The 7,729-nt window shown below is 30.3% G+C and overlaps 1 long non-coding RNA gene across 1 annotated transcript; it reads left to right on the top strand.

The window, feature by feature from the left end:
• The first annotated feature begins 383 nt into the window (after positions 1-383).
• Positions 384-1,668, top strand: LOC123193635. Its single transcript, XR_006497112.1, has 2 exons — positions 384-752; positions 1,405-1,668. It is a non-coding gene; the product is annotated as an uncharacterized LOC123193635 (long non-coding RNA).
• The last annotated feature ends 6,061 nt before the right edge of the window (positions 1,669-7,729 follow it).

Genomic DNA, 7,729 nt, shown 5'->3' with positions numbered 1-7,729 from the left:
TTATTTTGAGTCCTTTTCCTTCAAGTCAAAAAGCACATTGAGAACTTAGAAGAAAAACCCTACCCCCATAGTCAAAGAAAGTCATCTACATGCATTATTATCTAATGAAAAATATGCCCAATCTCTTGCAGTACAATCTTGTACTTAATGGAATGGTTAGAAATTTGGCGTTATATAAGGGTACTATTGTCCTCAGGGTACAAACCCAAAAGCATAAATAAGAAGAAAATGAGGAGAAAATATATAAATACCCCCGCTATACAGTACAATACTGTCCACGCTCATGCATCACATTTCTATAAAACAGCTTTCTCCTGTTTCAAAAATCATTATAAAAATGGCAACATTTTTATGTAATATCACTTCACCTACTAACTACCAAATATATTTTCATAATTTAAGCAAGTAAATCATTATAGTTGTTTGTATGATTCTCTCTCTTTCTAGGGTTTATCAGGGATCTATATGCAGAGTCATTTTGGCATTCTGTCCACCTCCATTCTTCACAAGTTTCCTTTTTTAGCTCTCACCGCTTTAAAATCTTTCGTTTTGGAGGCGGCCAGAATGACAAAGTAGCTCTGTGAATTTTTCTCTGAGAAATTCTGAAAGCATTCTGTGTAAATTTAAGTTTTTTAGTCATCCTTGTTTTATTTTTGACTTCAAATACACATTTCGTCAGGCTGATAAGTTTCTTCTTCCTCTTGGCGTCGGGGTAATCTGGACATACACAGTGGCTCATCCAGAAGATTCAGGTGATCAAACAATATAAAATGCAATTGATCATTTTTACATTTTTTAATAGAGATTTCCCAGAAATGTTTTCGGTATACGTGACTAAGTTTCTCTCACTTTCTTGACTGATGATTTAATTTGGAAGAATTAATAATAGTTGTTTCTTGACTCTTCTATATATCTAGAGATATGTATGCTCCACGCTGAGGAAGAACAAAGCATGCAAATGCAATTGGTCTTTTTTTTTTTTTAGCAGAGATCACTTTCTAGAAGTTTTTCTATGGGGCAAAGTTTCTCTCGTTTTCTTGCATTTTCTTTCCCAAACCTCAATGAAAATCGAAAATTTAAAAACATCCTTCAAATGACTATTAGTATTATATGTTGAGACTTGAGTTGTGGTAAATAATATCAGATTTCTGGGGGTCTGTGGCAAAAGTTGAGGGAGGATTGACAAGTAACTAGGGTTATACTTTTGTCATTGTTTGGTGTAAGTCAACCAACCACAACAATGAAAAGCGGACACACTACAAGCAGTTTAGTCCTTTTTTGAACCTTTTCTAGATAAGAAATCATGAGTGATTGAAACATCACATGTTTAAAGCTTCTTTGATGGTTTTAGTGGGTACATGCTTTACTGCCACTCATACTTACTGCTCTTATTCTTCTGTATAGGCTTTGGATTCCTACACGCATTAACCTGGAAATGGGCAAACTAAGTCACCTTTTTTCTCATAATTTTATGGGTTCTTCCTGCAACATACAGCCTCACTCTTTCGGAGGCAATAAGCAATGAACTCGATTATTTTTCCTAGTTTTTACTTGAAGAAGTTTTATAATAATCTCATGAATTACTGTTCTTGCTAGATGCATTCATCATGTAATCTTATAACATTATCTATTAAATTTAGCATAACACGAAACATATACATGCATAAATCGATTATCTGTACATAATTATTTTAATATTTTGTCTTTTGAAGTTAATGAGGTTTTTAGTTTATCTCCTAATTTAATAATGAAAGAAAGACCCTGAATTCTTAAGGAAAAAAAGTTAGATAAAAAATAAGAATATAATATGATGGTCAACCCTCTTATACTGACCTAACATTTGGGAAAATTCATAGTTCTTTCCAAAAAGTTAATATGAAATTATTTTCTGATCAATACCTTCTACACCAACTTAAGAAAGAAAAGATTACAGCTTAATAAAAACTTGACGCATTTTATGAACAATTTGATCGAAGTTTCAAAGCACCATACAAAATGCCCAAAAAAAAGGAGGAAAACATAATATTTGTGAAGGAGAATGCAGTAATACGAATCCACAGAAGCATAAACCTTACTAAAAAAAGAAAACACAAAAAAAAAAGGGAAAGAAAAAATACGTAGGAAAAATTAAACAGAAATTTTCAAAACCTTTGAAATATGTTGCTTTAGCAGTGGAATACAAGGTTACACTTCAAAATATTGTAAATTTAAAAAAAAAAAAGAACTGACAAATTAAATTTAGAAGATTCGCTAATCAAACAATTAGATGTAGTAATGCTACAAACTTTCTATTTAGACATTAGTAAGTTTTGATATTTATTCTCATGAAGATATGCAAATTGATCAAATAGCACTTCAAGCAATAATGAAGTTAATATATGAACCAAAGATAAAAAAATTTTAATTGGAGGAAGTAAACAAAATCAAGGACCTAAAACTTAAAAGATAGTATTTAGAAAAACTAGAAGTACATTTGAAAAACCTGAGAAGAGATATGAAACTTACAAGGTAATACAATTTCACAAATATTTGGTTTAGAAAGATCACTACCCAAGACTTACCAATCGAAATTCAACACATAAATTAGAAATAAGACAATTGAAAGAACAACATAAAGAAAACAGTATAGCCATTTATGATCTACAGAAAAGAAAAAGATAAGATCACTATCCAAAGCTTAAGAGAAACCACAAACGATTCAAATGTTGATTAATAATGTTGATGCAATTTCTCATTATAAACTAATATACGCAATTTAAATTCTTACACAAGATATCATATGGTACCAATGATTAGAATTTAGAAAGACTTTGGTTTTCCTACTACAATGTTTGAGAAAATAGATATAGATAAACAAAAGAATAGTCCAGACACAAAGTTAACATGGTTTGACCCAATGATCAAAATGTTATATCTATAGTATTGTCATTTTTATGAGTGTTTTACGAGAATATTACAATATAATTTTTTGTGGTTGTTGTGTTACTGTTGTTCTCTTCTCCTTTTTTTTTTTATCCTTTTGTTTGTTTATATATAAGATTCTTTGGAGGGAAAAGTACATTCAAATTCTAATGGATTAGGACCGCCCCCACAATAAGAAAGAGTCTTGCATCCATCAATAATACCTTATTCATGGGGGACATTAATATCTTATTGATGTTGGAAAATTTAAATATGTCAAATCAAATATTGTAAAATTTTGTAAACTGAAAAATGCGTACCCAGTTCTACATTCTAGTTTTTAGATGATTCGAATACGCTACGATATATTGACGTGAGTCATTTCTATGACCTAATTTGCCCACGTACTACATTTCTTTTGAGAGACATATTCGTTATGTTTTTGTGCTTATGGCTCTAGGAGGAGTTGAAGCAAAAAACTTCTTTGTAAAATAAAATGCATCATACTACTGAGGAGGCAATTTAGACATTTAAATTAGAGTCAAATTACCACCACACCAATTGCCCTTCGATAGTTAAGCAAACTGAGTTAGGTCAACCTGTTATAGATGGATCCTAACTCAATATCTGCCACTAACATATGATGGAAGACCCGAACCAAATATTTAGGTATAGAAATCTCATACGACAATACATTTCATACTTACAAATGTGTTGTGCGACCTTACAAGCAATCCGCACTTAAAAGCTTATTATTATGCATCTGTTAGGAATACCATAATTGTTCTAACCCAAATAAAAATATAATAATAAAGCGTTAGACTCACAGTACCCTAGTCTTACTCAATAACACTAACTTCCTTTAATCCCTTATCTATTATTGTGTTACTTTCCTAGGTATCTATGATCAAATCCATTTTCCCATATAAGTGACATGATCGATCAACCAATAAACATACATAATATATAAGTCTTCCTCTTTTACTCAAAATTCTCAATTTAAACTTAGTTGTTATTCTAGTTATATTCTATAAACCGGATCATGTGTGGTCATAGGTGTCAAACTAAGATAACAACATTAAGAGTAAACATTGAATAATAATAAAGAGTCAAAGGACACTAATATGAGTTATATCTCATAATGTCTCACATAGTAAAAGAGTAGGGATTTATCCTCTCACTACTTTAACTGATTGTCTTACTTATGCACACATAGTATAAATCATATGCTATAGTGTGTATATTCTCAAATCTCATCACCAACACTATATAAATCTTAGTTTAGTCATTGTACTCGACATCTAATTTGAATTCTTAATCATATTCATACCATAGGTATTTGTTCATATTAAAAACTTACATTTGACATTCATAAGTTATTTGGATATAGGGAATCCAAATCAATATTTTGAAATGTATCTACCCATGACCTCATTTTGATTGATCATCAAAGTAACATTTTAACTTCGATAAATCTTTTCTCAAGAAATTTATCTCCCATTGGTATGTTCTCTTAGTACCACTTTTCTCAATAATAATGTCTCATTTTTGCTCACTCTCTCAATGCCAAAGACGATTGTTCGTGTGAGTGAGCCAACCTCTAATTTGTGTGATATTGTAATCTTGTTGAGCTAAAAATAAACTTGAATTCTTGGTTGTAGACGTTACGTCACTAGTACAATGTATAAGCTCAATAACTTATCAATCATAGCTTACACAATCAAGAGATTTAACATGTGCTAGATTTACATCTCTTGAAGCAAGTTCAGTCAAAGAATTAGTGACCATACAATATATAAAATTATATTATACATTTATGTCCTTGGAAAATATGTCTCTTAAAACGTTGTGTCTATTATCGATATGTTTGTTTATCTTATAAAACTCAGGATCTTTTATAAAAACTATCTCATCTTGATTATTTCAATGGACAACTATTGCTTTGACAATATTGTCTAGATTACGCAAATTCATGAAGAATCTTCTTAACCAAATAGTTTCTTGCACAATCACTGAATAGGCTATGCACTTGGCCTTTATTGTGGATAAGGCTATACACATTTGTTTTTAATCTCTCCAAGATTTAGGCCATTTTGGAGTAAGAAAACATAGCCAGAAATTGATTTGCGTTGGTCTAAATCACCTTTTCAATTAGCATTTTAATAGCCAATCAAACACAAATTCAATCTTTAATCACATAAATAATAATCCATATAGCCTTTTAGATATATCAATATTCTCTTAACAACCTTTCAGTGTTTTTTTCACTATTTGACTCATTTCAACTAACCAACTCGATAACAAAAAACAAACATCTGGACATTTATACATTATAGTATACATAATACATCCGATGACATTTGAATAGGTAACCATTAACATTTCTCTACTTTCATCTTAAGTTTTAGGACATATTTATCAACTCAATAATTTGTCATTTGACACAAGAGTATCAACGAGTTCACAGTTTTCCATATTGAATTGTTCTAGAATCTTTTGAATATTATCCTCTTGTGATAGAGTCAAAATTTTTTTTGAACAATCTGTCTAGATTTTAATTCCTAATATGTATTCTGCTTACCCACATCCTTTAGGTCAAAAGCATAGACAATCATCTTTTGATGACCATCACTTTCTTCAAATCATTTCCAACTATCTACATATTATCACACACAAAGATAGAATTGTAAATTTATCATCAAAATTTGTTATATAGACATAGTGGTCTTGATTAATCATCTTAAAGTCATGTGACATTAAAGTCTTATGAAATTTCAAGTACAACTGTTTGAATAACAGTTTTATATCATATAACATTCTAGAAGCTTGCATACTATGTATTTCAGGCCTATAATGAGATTTATAGCTTGTTTCACGTAAATTTCTTTATCAAGTCCTCCACTAAGGAAAGTTGTCTTGAGATTCATCTAAAGTAATTCTAAATTCAAATGTGTTACTATAGCTAGAATCAAACAGATTGAAGTAAATCTTATAAATGACGAAAATATTCTTTTTCATAATCTATATCTACTCATTGGGTATAGTTATTCGCCACAAGGTGAAATTGTATCTATTTATTGAGTCATCTACCTTATAATTGATTTTAGGAACCTACTTGTTCCTAATGGGTGTCTGACTGGCGGTGAGTCAACCAAAACCTAAAATTTGTTTGTTTCTATGTATTTCATCTTTTCTTCCAATGCATCTTACAATTTTTCCTTATCAAGAGATGACAACTCCATTTATGATTTCAGGTTCTTCATCATCTTGAGGAGTGGTTATGAAAACCTCGTTATCAATTTAAAACATCACTAGAATACTTTTGGATGTCCATTCCTATTTAATTGAGGATCATTATTTCTACTATCTGAAATAGATTGGAGTTTAATTTTAATTGCTTCCACTGGCTAGAATAAGTATAAATATTATCTTTTAAGACTCAACTAATTATCATTAAGATGTACCTGTCTTCATTCTTCTTTCATCTCATATAATTGAAACCTTTATCAACTTCATCCCCATTAGGAAAAAATATATTTTATGAATGTAGCATATTTAGATACAATTTCAGTCAATCTTTCATCGAAATCCCCCCTAATGAACACATACCTTTTGGAGTGCTCGACATATCTACAATCCTTTCATCTCGATCCCAATTTTTCAAATTTGTGGGAATAGTTATGGATAAACACTATTAACCACTAAAGTTGAAATCTTTTAACACAAATTTTCTACCTATCCATAACTCATAGAGAGTACAAGTAACTAATTTAGTAAGCACTCGGTTAAGTACATAGGTAGCAGTTAACGTTACATCATCACAAAATGATGTTAATGTTTTGTTTGCACCATCATTGACTTAACCAATTCCAATAGAGTTCAATTACTCTTCTCTATTACACCATTTTGTTATGAAATTCTTGGAATTATTAGTTGTTATACTATTCCTTTTTCATTACTTATAGACAAATACTCAAGACTTCAGTTAATTTTTAAAACTCTTATCCATTTTTTCTAATTGATTCTCAACTTTAATTATATATAGTGTCTAAAACAGTCTACTATTTTTGACTCATAGAAGATCAAATAGACAAGACTGAATCGAGCATAGTCAATAACACATGTAATGAAATATGAGACACTTTTTTAAACTTTACATTCATAAGAACACATATACCTAAGTATTAAATTGCAAAGAAAGTCAAGCTCTTACAACTTTGTCAAATGGTTTTCTAGTAGTTTTTTCAGTTGGGCAATGCTCCACATATAGGTAGGTCTATTTACGTGAAAATTTCCAATAAACTTTCATAAGCCAATCTATTCAATCCATCTTGGCCAACTTGCCCTAATCTAGCATGTCATATATTTGCATTCACATTCATACATATAAGAAAAGCAAATAATGAAAACTAACATTATCACGATGAAGAGTGACAAACACCATATAACCTTTCAACAACAAACCAAATCCATAGAAATCACTTCTATTACATTTTGACAAAGCACCTAGAGAATTTTGTCTTATATCCTAACTTAAAAGGAACAAGTACTTTGACCAAGATTTGTTGAATCTTTAAAGCATATTAGATTTTATGCAAGTATAAGATTCAACCACCATGCAAAACTTATTTGCTCTGTTCATTCCTCTTACTTCAACCTTTTGTGTTGTTGCCTACATAAATTCAACTCACCTTCAAAATTCGACAAAAATATACTAAAGCTCTTTTTTTTTTTTTCATGAGCTGTTTGGTCAATGGCTTTTAAGTCTATAACCCGCATAAGTTAATACTCAGTTAATATTATAATACTGAAAACTAGAGTTTCATTA

This window comes from Mangifera indica, chromosome 12, assembly GCF_011075055.1.
Source record: "Mangifera indica cultivar Alphonso chromosome 12, CATAS_Mindica_2.1, whole genome shotgun sequence".
Lineage (NCBI taxonomy): Eukaryota > Viridiplantae > Streptophyta > Magnoliopsida > Sapindales > Anacardiaceae > Mangifera > Mangifera indica.
The sequence above is the reverse complement of the archived record's forward strand: the minus strand, read 5'-3'. Positions and strand labels throughout refer to the sequence as shown.